The 15,713-nt window shown below is 43.6% G+C and overlaps 1 protein-coding gene across 2 annotated transcripts in view; it reads left to right on the top strand.

Moving 5' to 3' along the window:
• The window catches only part of LOC124786139 (long-chain fatty acid transport protein 1-like), a 390,437-nt gene that overhangs the window by 257,127 nt on the left and 117,597 nt on the right, over positions 1-15,713 (top strand). The window contains exon 1 of one of the 2 annotated variants that reach the window (XM_047254239.1): positions 4,713-4,795. The exons of the other annotated variant lie outside the window; for it this stretch is intronic. The gene's annotated coding sequence lies outside the window, so the exon portion shown is untranslated. Of the gene's footprint in view, positions 1-4,712; positions 4,796-15,713 lie in introns of those variants that run through there. 2 annotated transcript variants of the gene reach the window in all.

Below are 15,713 nucleotides of genomic sequence, written 5' to 3'. Positions count from 1 at the left end.
TCGGATTAATGATGATGATGAATACGGGACTGTGAGGGTCTCTCCGCTGACCATCGCTCGGTCCTCTCATTCTGTCGGCTCTCTAGGTCGAGCCCTTCCTTGTGAACGCTGTGTTTGGCCATGGTTCACCCAATCCTGCCAACATAGTATAATGTTGTCATCGCTCCTGTTCAAATGTAGAGCGGTTTGCCAACTACTCCAACCGGCTTGTTTGAGCCAAACTACATGTCCTCTCTCAAATGCTGACATCCGCGTATATTGTTCACGCGCTTGTCTGCGAGGCGCAGTTATTGTCCAGCTGAGTACTCGGAATGTCATTCACAATGACTCTGTGACCTGGTATCGACATGTCTCCTGTTTACTATCCTCGCCAGCTGTGCGGTGAAATTGCACTGCAGCCTCACACATTCATCCAGCGGCGGCCAAACTTTACGATTTTGTGTTTTCCGTCGATACCTATATGAATATCAGTTTGTGTTGAGTTTGCACAACTTATCCGTGGCGCGTCGTTTTTGGTTGTCTTAGTGTGTGCTACGCAAACGGATTTCCACTCATGAATGATTCAGCAATAATATTACTACTGCTAATAAACCCGGACTGATTTCATGATGCCGGCCGGTGTGGCCGTGCGGTTCTAGGCGCGTCAGTCTGGAACCGTGTGACCGCTACGGTCGCAGGTTCGCATCCTGCCTCGGGCATGGATGTATGTGATGTCCTTAGGTTAGTTAGGCTTAAGTAGTTCTAAGTTCTAGGGGACTGATGACCATAGATGTTGAGTCCCATAGTGCTCAGAGCCATTTTTTTTATTTCATGATATTCGCTTAGCTTATCAGCAAAATAAATAAAAGAACTGAGCGAACACTGTACTAATGAAGAAACGAAATTCACCTAGTTGCTGTGGTCTGATGCAGCACTCTAGTCTGTCTTCTGCAAGCCTCTTCATTTCTGAGTAACTACTTCAAACTAAGTCCACTTGAAACTGTGTACTGTAGGCAAGCCTTGGCCAAATTAACAGTTTCTTGTTGACTCAGGAAGTGTTCTATCAAGCTCTCTCTCCTTTTAACCTAGTTTTACAACACAGTTCTCTCTCCTCCCACCCCATCCGATGCGGCACCTCTTAGTTACTCGACCTACCCACCTAACCTGTATCATTTTTCGACAACTCAGTCGTGCATACCTGCCAGATTCAAAAACTGCTACAAAATTTTTCTAAATTCATTCCGTTGCTTCAGTACGGCTGCTGAACTCAAACCTTGATAGCAGTTCACGTTATCAGATTACGAATCCGGTAATGTGAGTGCCCATTTCTGCTATTATCTCATAAAAGCGAAGAAAATACAATTACGACATGGTTCGGATTCGACATTAAACTGCAGATCGTTCTGTAACTGATTGGTTGAGCCGACTTTTATGCCAGAGGAAAAGACAGCGCCTTAACATACGGAACGTTACCATGCATTTCAAAGCGCTGTAGTGGTGAAATCTATCTCGGGTTGACGATTGTTTGGCTCTTTATGCGCAGTGGTTGCAGTTTTCCTCAAGGCAGAATGTCTTACGCGCATTTGAATAGACAGAAAAAGTGCTTGTTCTTGCAGCTAAAACGCAGCAGTAGTTTTCCCGTAATATGACACATACACTACGTCACACTGTTCCCTAAAAAAGTAATAGCATGTTGGATTCTCGGCTGTCATAGACTGGAGAATGCGTTTCCTTGTCTTCGAAAATAGGGAGTGCCCTTCTAAATACCAAGGAGGAACAGGAATTTTGGCAGATACCCGTTCCGAGAATTTGTTTACATCAGGGTCGATAAGTAAACTAAGAAAATGTGAAGACAGATTCTAGATCAATTCGCCACACTCCAACTTCGTTATGTGCTACGTGTCAGAGTGCGCGGAAGACCGGTATACCGTATGTAATCATTAATCATTTAGTGTTCTGGGTATGGGACGTACTAGTTAAAGCATCAATGTTCATACAGAGATAGCTCTCGAACCAGACGATTTCTCTGGCGCAGTGTTATAATGACGAGCAGAGACAAGGACAAAGGAACGTATTGCCATTATCATAAGGATCGTTGAAGGGTGCTCTTGTCTGATTTCAGTTATTATTTGCCGTTCAATGAAAGCAGATCTGTACTAGTGATTACCATAAGTGAGCGGGAAAAAAAAACAGAATTTAAGCCGGCCGCGGTGGTCTCGCGGTTCTAGGCGCGCAGTCCGGAACCGTGCGACTGCTACGGTCGCAGGTTCGAATCCTGCCTCGGGCATGGGTGTGTGTGATGTCCTTAGGTTAGTTAGGTTTAAGTAGTTCTAAGTTCTAGGGGACTGATGACCACAGCAGTTGAGTCCCATAGTGCTCAGAGCCATTTGAACCATTTGAAACAGAATTTATTTGCATTCAGATCTGTAGATAAATAGTTAAATAAAATGGATATCCTGCAGGATCGTGATTTACAAATATTTTTAGGCCCAAAGTTTATAGCTCATGGCTGTGATGAAAAGTAACCGCGGTACTTTCACGTAGAGAAAAATTTAGACCATAGCAGAAATCAGGCAGATGGGAGTGTTTGGCATTTATCACGGAACAACGAAATCTTTTCTGAAGCTCACGGACATCAATTAGAAGAAATTCATCGGCGGACTGACTTCCGACTTACCTTTTTGTAGAAGAAAGAATGATCGTCTTATTTTAAATCTACCAAAAAAAAAAAAAAAGACGCACCACGAAAAAGGAGTTATGTAAATCTGTCACAAATTGATATTAATATTGGTAACGATAGAAAATGCAAAACTGTAAACTTTGGCTACTCATGCATGAATATGTGGCGCTGCGGTGCAGTTTCACCTCGTAACTGGCAAGGATAGTAAGCAGGGTGTCAATATCAGGCCATAAAGTCTTCGCGAATTTCATTACTGTATTCAGCTGGAGAGTAACTGTGCCGCGCAGAGAGACGTGCAAACAAACACGCAGATATCAGCATCTGGGACAGGACGTGTAGTTGAACTCAAATAGGGCGGCTGGAATAATCGGCGAATCGCTGGACATCTGAATAGGAGCGATGCCACCATTCGACGATGTTGGAAGGCATGGGAGAACGGTGGCCAAACTCAGTCAACAAGGAAGCACTCGACCTAGACAGACGACAGAACGTGAGGACCGAGTAATCGTTAGAAAGGCACTCAGAGCACGGGATTCATCGTTATCGCCGGCCGGTGTGGCCGTGCGGTTCTAGGCGCTTCAGTCTGGAACCGCGTGACCGCTACGGTCGCAGTTTCGAATGCTGCCTCGGGCATGGATGTGTGTGATGTCCTTAGGTTAGTTAGGTTTAAGTAGTTCTAAGTTCTATGTTGTCCCATAGTGCTCAGAGCCATTTGAACCATTTTGAACCATCATCATTATCGTCGATCCGACGTGCAATACGTACTTCGGTGACCACAAGGCGCATTAATACGCGGCTCACAGACAGGAAACTGAGCTCACGGCGCCACTTGCGCCGACTACCATTGACCTCTGTACACCAAGCCCGTTTGCCACGGTGTCTGTTACATCCGGCCTGGAATCTCATTGACTAGAATTGTCTTCGGTGAAGAGCCCCGCTTCAAACTAAGTTCCGAAGACCAACGAGAATTTGTAAGGAGGCGCCCCGGACAGCGGTGTGATACCAGCCGGAATGTCGCCGCCACAATGCCCGACAAACAGGAGCGATGGTCTAGGCAACCAATTCAGATAGCAGGGCTGCTTTCGTTGTCGTCTGCGGCGCCCTTACAGCACAGCGATATTCTACGCCCCGTTTAGATGCCCTTCACGGCAAGCCATCTTGGGCTTATATTCCAGCAAGATAGTGCCCACCCGTGAAAGATTATATCGCTTCTCTTCGTGCTTGCCAAACCCTACCTTTGCCAGCAAGTTCACCGGATCTTTCGCCAAATGAGAACGTTTGGAGCATTATGGGTAGGGCCCTCGAACCAGCTCGGGATTCTGACGAACTAACAAGTCACTTGAACAGTACGATATCCCTCAAGAGGACATCCAGCAACTCTGTCAATCAATGCCAAGCTGAGTAGCTACTTGCATAAGAGCTAGAGGTGGAAGAACGCGTTACTGACTAGCCCAATTTGGGAAGCTCTTTCTTGAGTAATTCATCGATTTTTTCTGAAATTGCAATCATTTATTCATTTGTACATTTTTGGGCTCTGAGCACTATGGGACTTAACATCTGAGGTCATCAGTCTCCTAGAACTTAGAACTACTTAAACCTAACTAACCTAAAGACATCACACACATCCATGCCCGAGGCAGGTTTCGAACCTGCGACCGTAGCGGTCGCGCGGTTCCAGACTGAAGTGCCTAGAACCGCTCGGCCACACCGGCCGGCATTTGTACATTTATATCACACCTACCTACTTCTTTATCATACGGATAATTGTGTCGTGGCCGGATACTAGCCACTTATCCCAGAGTTGCAGCAATACCTCTACCTAAAAGCAGAAAACACCATAGGATAACTGGAAATGGAAGAGAAATGTCAAGAGAAAATTTATGCGCGCGGGAAGCGGTAAACATCCTTTAAAAACTCAGGCTGGAGATATCGGTCCGTTCCCGCACTTTCTCCGCTGAAGTGGGGAACGGAGTAATTCTGGGAGCGTGGATTAGTTCCTGCGGCTACCGCCAGAGGGTTCGCGTGCTGCGGCGTCACCTCGGCGACGAGCGGCTGCGGCAGTTTGTTCACGAAGTGCACCGAGGAGCGACCCGAAGCAAGCGTTGTGCGGAAGCCGAGCCGCACTCAGGCAGGCAGGTAGGCAACGTCAACCTTTAACCTCTCTCCGCCGAATACTCACTCATTTGTCGACCTGACTGCGTCTGTATCAATTGTAGTGTAACCCACTTATTGCTTCCGTGCTCTACTCTTACCAGCAAGTTTACCTAGTCACTCTTGCAATTGTTTACTGTTTTCAGCACTTTGTAAGTAAGATGCTGTCAGCATGTGTTTGTCGAATAACTGTGTAGCACGTGTGTGTATGTCTTTTTTTCACAAACTGGTGAGCATGTGAACTTGAGGCCACGATTTTACTGCATACAGTGTGATGAACTACCGCCTCGAAAGTCGAGAGTACAGTTCGGTGAAATGTAAGTTGGCCTACGTAACTCCTATCGCTACTGGGAACCGGTGTCGTGACCCGTTTTGCCTGGTGGAACAACAGCACTACACGCCAACGAGCTGGTTACGAACGGCTGAAGTATTTCTCGCATCACACCCGCCAGTGTCTTACAGCGATGCATTTGTTGTTTCTTTACGCAGTAGCGCGCCAGCTGCAGTTGCTGAAGGTGTTCTTGGTACCCCGTACGAGTTCACGAGTGTTTAGCTTGCACCTCACACCGTTCTTATCGAATCAAGTTGATAATTAGTGGAAAACGCACTTGAGCATACGAAAGATAAATCTGTGATACGACTGTGAAGCTTCAACGCCTGATATTCAAGAGTTATCATTTGATGAAAGACATTGCATACAGTTTTCAGCCGAAATGTTTCGTCGATCACCAATGAAATTCGTGCCAAGTATAAAGCTGCGTGTGTATGTACAGCGAAGGATACATTGCGCATTCTTTCGCGCATGTATAGTTCACTTCAACGAAAAGAATTGTAAAAATTAAACGATAGTTCTCCGTAGATGACTGGAGTGGCTTTCCAGCCAAGCTGCTACAGCCAAACAATTCTGAAACTGGTCTCTGTGCTTCGACTTGAGTGTGGCTAAAAGGAAGTATTGTTTGTTTGATGGTACTCCTACTCAACAACAAAGTGTTGCTTGTTTTCCACCACCTCTTCATAGCTTACCCTCCTCTCTGCGATTGCTTTTTGTTTTGGTAACTCTGATTGGCATGGTCTTGCAGTTTTCGCCCAGAACGGAAACCTTACTCTGTAAGCATATTTGTACCACGCAGATATCTCTTGTACAGCAGAAAGAAATGTGTTGCGCATTAAGTCCTTTGATTACACAGTGACTAACTATTCGAATAATTCAGTACTTATGCAACAAGCGGAGACGTCTGTCGATCTAGGCAGGCGCATGGTCTGTCCTGCCGCCAGACATTAGTTCTACACACTCCAGCATTACATGGCATTGAGAGGTAACTTCATCCAAAACGCTGGTCGTCAGTTACACCGTTGAGACTAGCTGTTTTGCTCTCGTTTCTTACGAACAGGAACTCGAGCTTTTTTTTCGCTTCACTGATTACTTACGTAGACCCTGCTGCAACCGCGTCAGATGTCGCGACGCTAAGGCAACGCGAGCGTGCTCCAGAAAGCCATTTCCAGTACTGGTCTGGCGACCTTAATACAAGTACCAGGAAAACTGCTTCAACGAGGACACTGCCTCCTGCGTCATTTTCTTCAATCGAGCGATCACTCTCTCTGATTCTACCGAGAAACCAAAAACAGTAAGGAATATGCAGGATCTTGCTGCGCCTAACATTTCCCCCTTCTGTGGGAGACATCCTCAGGTTATACATCCGAAGTTAATTAACTTTCCGCCACTTAATCAAGTTTACGTTCTAAAATTAACTAACTCCGTCTTTACAGCCTCTAAGGACGTCCCCCGCGATAGAAGATGTAGTATTAGGCACAGAAACATGCCATAGTCCAAGTTGTAAACACTATAAAACCACTAACACTGCTGATGAAAGGGAAAGATCTGGCTGACGTGGCAACTGATTGCTAATTCCTTACTAAGACTCAAAATATTCTTCAGAGGCTTAAAAATAATATATAAGATTGGTGAAATGTATTCAGAGGAATTTTATCCTATTAATAATGCAGTGCATTACTTAAGTTAGCAGTGGAGGAGTAAAATGTACATGCGATTATCCGCCCTGAAATTGACCAGATACTCGCTAGTGTTGTAGTTAGATAACTACACACACACACACACACACACACACACACACACACACAGACAGACAGACAGACAGACAGACAGAGGAAGGGAGGGGGAGGGAGGGAGCGGAAGGGGGAGGATGAGTTACAAACAGGATTCGTTCCGGTACTCGCTACGTGAATAAATGACTGCCAAGTTGCTGCAGGAATAGCTAGAAACAGGATTTATCTTCGTTTTTGCTTCTCGCTCTCTGTAGTACTGTCAGGCTCCTCGCCATCTGTGACATCACAGCTGTTTTCTGCCGATACATTCGCGGATGACAGCCGTTGAGTGCCAAGGGAGCTACGGAGAGAGAAGGTTGGTCAGTTAAACACTGCTTTTTGCGATAGCACTGCACCGTCAATATTGTACCACAGCCGATTTACCGTGCAAACTGTTAATCTGTATGTCACAGCTGATGCTTTACTTTTCCGGAAAAAAAAATCAGTTCCTGCCAGTATATTATGTCGTTCACATCCGGCGTCCTTTTACACATAATTTTCTTTCGTAAGTATTACTCACGTCTAGCTATCAACCTTGCATACAGTTATGCACAATATTGAAGCATCAGCTATTTCACAGCACATTCATGCAACTCAGTATAACGCCGGTACTGAAACTTTTCTTTCTGGGAGCATGATCTGTCCCCTTTACTGTCGACGCGCTCTTTACTTCTTTTGGTTGTCAGCTAACAAAATAACGTAAACAGCAAGCTGCTGAACTTATCTGTGAACGTATACTTTACATAGTAACACGCCTCGCCTTGGGATGTGTATGCAGCTGTAGTGTTTCATACGAATTCACTTGGCTGGAATCGCACTTGGATTTGTCTCTTTTGAAATAATGTCTGTACAATAACTTACGCTTGAGCCTCCAAAAACATGTGCCATTCTTAGTCAAAGAACGGAAACAGAACAATCGTAAAATCATGGAACTACGCTTCACCCTTCGTGACGAATAGCTTCTTTGGGTGTCTACCATACACAAAAAATCGTGTTTTTGGCACAATGTACTTACCTCCAACCACTGTTTTGTATTACACAACCTCGGGCCTGGTAGGATCATGCTATCATATTATTTCCGGTGATCAGAAATTTAGACTTTGTTTTCTGCTTCGGTTTGGATTCGCATAGATTGCTTCGCACTGTGATTGACAGAGCAGTTTGAGATGCTGACTGAATTCGTACTCAACTTTCCACGTATCTCTACATTTAAGGACAGTCTCTCCAATACTCGGCGACCACAACCATTGGAGATTGATTTTTCGATAATTAATGCTTTTAGCTGTTGACGTGACACCACCCCTCGCTTTTGGCGTCGGCTTCCTGCTCATGGTAGGCCCAAAGCTCGTTTTACACAAGGCGAGATTCTGGCCAATAAGCAGGCAGCGTCTCCTGCGCCTGCGTGCTAATTGAGCAGCCACGGGTGCTCTTATTCGAACTTAACGCGCTCCATTTATCTGCCATAGTTTAAAATCAGGAAGTGACCCCCCTTTTTTTTTTTTTTTTGCTTACCTAAATGGAACATAATGATCAGTTTGCCTTTAGGAAAGGTAAAGGCAGCAGAGAGGCAGTTCTGACGTCGCGGCTGATAATGGAACCAAGACTAAAGAAAAATCCAGACACTGTCATAGAATCTGTCGACCTGGAAAAAACGTTCTAGAATATCAAAAGGTGCAAGATGTTCGAAACTATGAGGAAAATAGCGGTGAGCTATAAGGAGAGACGAGTAATATATAACATGTACAAGAGCCAAGAGGGAGTAATAAGAATGGAAGACCAAGAACGAAGAAATCGGATAAGAAGTGTGTAAAACAGGGATGTAGTCTTTCGCCCCTATTGTTCAATCTATACATTGAAGAAGCCTTGATGGAAATAAAAGAAATGTTCAAGAGTGGGACTAAAATTAAAGGTGAGAGAATATCAACGATAAGATTCGCTGATGACGTTGCTGGCCTCAGTGAAAATGAAGAATTCCAGGATCTGCTGAAAGGAATGAACAGCCTAATAAGTACATAACAAGGATTGAGAGTAAATAGAAAAAGACGAAAGTAATGAGAAGTAGCAGTAATAAGAATAGCGAGAAACTTAACATCAGGACTGACAGTCACGAAGTAGATGAAGTTAAGGAATTTGCTACCTAGGCAGCAAAATAAGCAACGACGAACGGAGCAAGGAGGACATCAAAAACAGACTAGCACTGGACTTGTATGGTAGTATTTATTTCGAGTCAAAAACATTACAACAATATTTACAATATATACAATATAACAAATCAGGTCAAATCATAAAAGAACAAACTAAACGGTATTAGCCCAAAATTGTGCAACGGCAGCAGCATTGTCTGAAACATCAACAAGCTCTTGTGTGGAACATGATACAGGACATCTAGGACAGTTAATTAAATGTTTGGTTGTCTGTTCTTCTCCGCAGTCACACAAGGTGGAAGATTCCTTCATGAAGCCCCATTTAAACAGATTGTCCTTAGTTCGTCCGACGCCACTCCTGAGCCGATTTAGAGACTTCCACACTGTCCAGACTTGATTTCCACCAGGAGGAAGGGTCTCAGAAGGAGTCATCCAATCGTTACTGTCAGATTTTGCTGTCCACTGAGATAGTCTGGCTGCTCCAGTCCGACCGGTGAGGGGTGTAGTAGTTCTCATGAAGCTCCTCCTAGATTTGAGTCTACTAATTGGTAGCTGGTATCCATGTAGCAGGTGATCGGTGTTATGATCTGCTTTATGTCTCTCAAGTTTGGCTGCGACTTCACGCCTTATGTCTGGAGGAGCAATACCTGCTAGTTTATGGAGTTTATCAATAGGTGTAGCTTTGAGGCATCCCGTTACTGTCCTGCAGGTTTCGTTCAGGGCCACATCAACCTGCTTTGCATGAGATGACTTGTACCATACAGGACATGCGTATTCAGCTGCGGAATAACACAAGGCCAAGGCTGATGTTCTTAGTAGTTTGGGATCTGCACCCCAAACGCTGCCAGTGAGCTTCCGCAGGATGTTGTTACGAGCAGCAACTTTCTGCTTGGTGTTAGTGCAGTGTTTTCTGTAGGTCAACGTTCGATCTAAGGTGACACCCAGATATTTGGGGTAGAAACAATGTTCAAGCTCTTGATCTTCCCAAAACACTGTAAGTTTTCTATAGGCCTCTCGATTGCGTAGGTGGAAAGCACAAACTTGAGTTTTAGCAGGGTTCGGTCTTAAGTTATTGACTCTGTAGTACTCAGATAGGTCCTTGAGAGCAACAGTAAGCTGGTTTTCTACTGTGTCAAAATCTCTGGCTTGTGTGACTAAGGCAAGATCATCTGCATAGATGAAACTCTTTGTAAGAGAAGGTTGAGGCTGGTCATTTGTAAATATGTTGAACAATATGGGGGAAAGGACACTACCCTGAGGCAAGCCATTCCTTTGACTTCTCCATCTACTCTTTCTTCCTTGGAACTCCACATAGAATCGCCGGTTTTCCAAAAGTGTCTGCACAGTTCTGGTGAAATTAATGTCTCTAGTGATGTAGTAGACTTTGTGCAATAATTGTCGATGTTGAATGGTGTCATATGCTGCTGTGAGATCCACGAAGACAGCCCCGGAAATGTATCCTTTTTCATATCCCTCTTCAATATGTTCAGTCAGATTAAGGACTTGTGCTGTACAATTCTTTCCAGGTCGGAAACCTGCTTGTTGAGGTATGAGTTGTTTTTCAACAATGGGAGTGAGTCTATTTAGCAACATTCTTTCATAGATTTTATACAAATGGCAAAGGAGCGAAATCGGTCGGTAGTTCTTGGGATCAGCTGCACCCTTTCCAGGTTTTAGTAAGGGAATAACTTTAGTTTTCCTCCAGATGGCAGGGATCTGTTTCCGCTTCAGACAACCATTATAGAATTGCAGAAGCCATCTTTCCGTGATGGGACCAAAATGTTTAATTTGCTCAATCATTAGGTCGTCTAGACCAGGCGCTTTACCATTTTTGCATTTCTGAATTGCGGTTCTGAGTTCTTGTAAGATGAAGTCATTTGATATATGGTTGTTTTCACGTTCAGGTTCTCTTTTGAGTTTTGTTCTATCTTTAGAACAATTGACCCTTCCATTCTGAACTAGATGATGAGCAATTTGATCTGGTGCAATGTTTGCATGGCCATGATTGTGGACAGGGTCGTTGTTCAGGCGTCGCAGCAACTGCCAGGCTTTCTGACTGCTTTTAGACATATCAAGGTTCTCGAGTAGCTCTATCCATCGTTCTTTTTTGGATTTGGCTAAGGCTGAGGATAAATTTTGGCCAGCAGTTAAGGTTTCAATGCTGTAAGGATTATCATTGAAAAGTTGGATATAGTTATGTAGATGCTTCACGGATTCTTCTGTCAAGCCAGGTATGTAGTTAACTCGACAGCCTCTGGGAGTTGAGAGTCTTGAGCATCTTTTCACGGCTTCTACAAACTCATCATAGTTGGAAACTGAGGGTTCTATGCGTGAAACTTCTGAGTCAAGGAGATCAGCAAACTTCTGCCAGTCTGCTTTCTTGAAATTGTATCGCCTTCGGAATGATGTGATTCTAGGAGTAATGGCTGCAAACACTTGGCAGCCTATGGGGCGGTGTTGAGTATTTGGTATCGGATTTAGAACAGTTTTTCTGCATTGGTGAGCTATGTTCTCGCTAACAAAAATTAAGTCGGGGTTATACCCACGTTTCCAACGCCCACTGTTAAAAGATGGTGGGAGTTTATTATCATGGACAAGATTAAGATGGTTGGTATCAGCCCAAGTCAAAACTGCTTCACCATTACTGTCGTCCTCAGCATAACCCCAAACATTGCTATGACTATTGAAATCTCCAACAATAAAGTGAGCTTGTTGATTGGTGTAGTTGTCTGTAGGTGAAAATTGGAAATCTGCTCCTGGGGGTTTGTAAATTGACGACACAATACAACCATTCAGTTCTACAGACAGTATTTCAATATTGTTGAATTCTGTAAGTGAGGTAGAGAGAACAGCTATATCGTTCCTCACAAAGATAGCACTGCCATATTGTCTATGGGGTCGCTCAACTGCCAGTTTCATCCCAAGGATTTTTGGTCTTCTCATGGTGTCATCTCGATGGGTTTCTTGTATACATAAAATATCACACCTAGGTTCCTTGGCAATATGTTGCAGGAGTTCTTCTTTGGCAACAGACAATCCTTCTATGTTGATTGATACAATCACAAGGTGAGGTCTTGATAAAGACCTTTGGTTTCCATTCATAGTGTATGGTAGTGAAACATGGGCTGTGGGAAAACCGGACCAGAAGAGAACCGAACATCTGAGATGTACCACAGACGAATGCTGAAAATTGGGTAGACTGATAACGTAAGGAATAGGAGGTTCTGCACAGAATCGGAGAGGAAAGGAATATGTGGAAAAGGAGCTCTTGTACAATCGGACAGGTACTTTCAGTGCTTTCCAATATAGTTATTGTTCCTACTATCATGTGGACATGTTCCGGAAGAAGCTGAATTCAAATACACCTTGACTATCTCGTTCAGTGTTTTCCTAATTACTGCAAGTCACAGCAGCCGAATCCCGGTACGCTCCCATTGTCTAATCGTCATCCTGTTGTAAGCCGAGTTTCTGCTGAGTTTCTAATAACCTAGCCGCAAACAGGATGCCAAAACAGGACACATGCTTAATTTCCATGAAATTCTTTTGCCCGCATGATCAGGATTTCGTTCGCTTTTTAAGTCCTTCGTCTTAAGCTATTTATTACATCCTTATGCGTATTTGTATCATTTGTCTTTACTTACACAAATGCCCCGAACGAAAATGTTTCATGTTCAATTTTCAGCTGCGCTGGATTGAATAATAACTTGTTCCATAATATTCTTGTTTCCATAAAGATGACACTGTTTCTAAAGCGGAGCTGTACCGAGCAAGCTAGATAAAACGCACAGTACGGAGATGGCCTCCAAGCTACTTCAGAAAGAGCAGTCTCTTCCAGGTAACACAAAGCTACGTTCCGTTTGTGGTTGTCCGCGTGTGAAGTAGTGAAATATGCATATACTGGTAAGCTAGTTAGTAGTTGCCGCCTTTTATGTTTCGTTTAGTTTTGCAAAGTACGTCGTACGCTGTAGCAGAGCGGAGACTATTTCCTAGCCATGTCATAGAAAAATCATACATCATACCAGAAGTTTGGTCTGCCTGTTCAACGATCACGGTGTTCATCACCGCTAAAGTAATCTCTGACAACAGGTGCTTGGGTTGTCACACGTAAGTTGCTATGGACCTGTTCAGCCCTTCGCTATTTCCGTAACACAGGTTTGCAGGCTTGTGACAGAAAAAGTACGTACTTCGTCAGAATAAAACGTGCGAATTTGTATGAAAAATTAGAAACATACTTGTGATCTCAAAGAAATAAAAACATATTATCACATTTAAAAACGGAAATGAATCATTGCAGTTTCTTTAGAAATTTATGTCATTCTTAAAAATATGTGCCACTATTTTTCACATGTTGTCAATTAACGAGAGCATAAAATTTCGATAAAATACGTATTTCGAATCAAAATTGTAAAGTTTCACTGAAAAGGCTGTGTGTGTGTGTGTGTGTGTGTGTGTGTGTGTGGCTTCATTTTCACAGCTTTTAAGAAAAATACGCGTCTGCTATAATAAACAGTGAAAATGATCCACTGTGGCTATAATTTACTCCTTTGATACTGCCTCCCTGCCCTGGGAAATTCGCAACTTTTAGATGAGTGATTGTTTTCAACTTCTTTGAAAGTTTGCATTTCGTTTCATCTGATTACAATAGTTGAAACTTCTGGAATAAAGTTCTTACACAAAAAATCTTTAGCAAAACTAAAATATTAGAAAACTGCCACCGAAGACGACGGCATAGCCTTTCGAAACGTGCAGCATCCCTGAATATGGAAGTTAATAGGAATATAAAAAAAGGGAGGAAGGTTTATCTGTTTAGCAAGAGTAATAGAAGGCAGATTTCAGACTACCTAACAGATCAAAACGAAAATTTATGTTCCGACACTGACAATGTTGAGTGTTTATGGAAAAAGTTCAAGGCAATCGTAAAATGCGTTTTAGACAGGTACGTGCCGAGTAAAACTTTGAGGGACGGGAAAAACCCACCGTGGTACAACAACAAAGTTAGGAAACTACTGCGAAAGCAAAGAGAGTTCCACTCCAAGTTTAAACGCAGCCAAAACCTCTCAGACAAACAGAAGCTAAACGATTTCAAAGTTAGCGTAAGGAGGGCTATGCGTGAAGCGTTCATTGAATTCGAAAGTAAAATTCTATGTACCGACTTGACAGAAAATCCTAGGAAGTTCTGGTCTTACGTTAAATCAGTAAGTGGCTCGAAACAGCATATCCAGACACTACGGGATGATGATGGCATTGAAACAGAGGATGACTCGCGTAAAGCTGAAATACTAAACACCTTTTTTCCAAAGCTGTTTCACAGAGGAAGACCGCACTGCAGTTCCTTCTCTAAATCCTCGCACAAACGAAAAAATGGCTGACATCGAAATAAGTGTCCAAGGAATAGAAAAGCAACTGGAATCACTCAGTAGAGGAAAGTCCACTGGACCTGACGGGATACCAATTCGATTCTACACAGAGTACGCGAAAGAACTTGCCCCCCTTCTAACAGCCGTGTACCGCAAGTCTCTAGAGGAACGGAGGGTTCCAAACGATTGGAAAAGAGCGCAAATAGTCCCAGTCTTCAAGAAGGGTCGTCGAGCAGATGCGCAAAACTATAGACCTATATCTCTTACGTCGATCTCTTGTAGAATTTTAGAACATGTTTTTTGCTCGCGTATCATGTCATTTCTGGAAACCCAGAATCTACTATGTAGGAATCAACATGGATTCCGGAAACAGCGATCGTGTGAGACCCAACTCGCCTTATTTGTTCATGAGACCCAGAAAATATTAGATACAGGCTCCCAGGTAGATGCTATTTTTCTTGACTTCCGGAAGGCGTTCGATACAGTTCCGCACTGTCGCCTGATAAACAAAGTAAGAGCCTACGGAATATCACACCAGCTATGTGGCTGGATTGAAGAGTTTTTAGCAAACAGAACACAGCATGTTGTTATCAATGGAGAGACGTCTACAGACGTTAAAGTAACCTCTGGCGTGCCACAGGGGAGTGTTATGGGACCATTGCTTTTCACAATATATGTAAATGACTTAGTAGATAGTGTCGGAAGTTCCATGCGGCTTTTCGCGGATGATGCTGTAGTATACAGAGAAGTTGCAGCATTAGAAAATTGTAGCGAAATGCAGGAAGATCTGCAGCGGATAGGCACTTGGTGCAGGGAGTGGCAACTGACCCTTAACATAGACAAATGTAATGTATTGCGAATACATAGAAAGAAGGATCCTTTATTGTATGATTATATGATAGCGGAACAAACACTGGTAGCAGTTACTTCTGTAAAATATCTGGGAGTATGCGTGCGGAACGATTTGAAGTGGAATGATCATATAAAATTAATTGTTGGTAAGGCGGGTACCAGGTTGAGATTCATTGGGAGAGTGCTTAGAAAATGTAGTCCATCAACAAAGGAGGTGGCTTACAAAACACTCGTTCGACCTATACTTGAGTATTGCTCATCAGTGTGGGATCTGTACCAGATCGGTCTGACGGAGGAGATAGAGAAGATCCAAAGAAGAGCGGCGCGTTTCGTCACAGGGTTATTTGGTAACCGTGATAGCGTTACGGAGATGTTTAATAATCTCAAGTGGCAGACTCTGCAAGAGAGGCGCTCTGCATCGCGGTGTAGCTTGCTCGCCAGGTTTCG

This window comes from Schistocerca piceifrons, chromosome 1 (assembly GCF_021461385.2).
Source record: "Schistocerca piceifrons isolate TAMUIC-IGC-003096 chromosome 1, iqSchPice1.1, whole genome shotgun sequence".
Taxonomy (NCBI): Eukaryota; Metazoa; Arthropoda; class Insecta; order Orthoptera; family Acrididae; genus Schistocerca; species Schistocerca piceifrons.
Note: the sequence above shows the minus strand (reverse complement) of the source record. Positions and strands in the feature narration are given on the sequence as shown.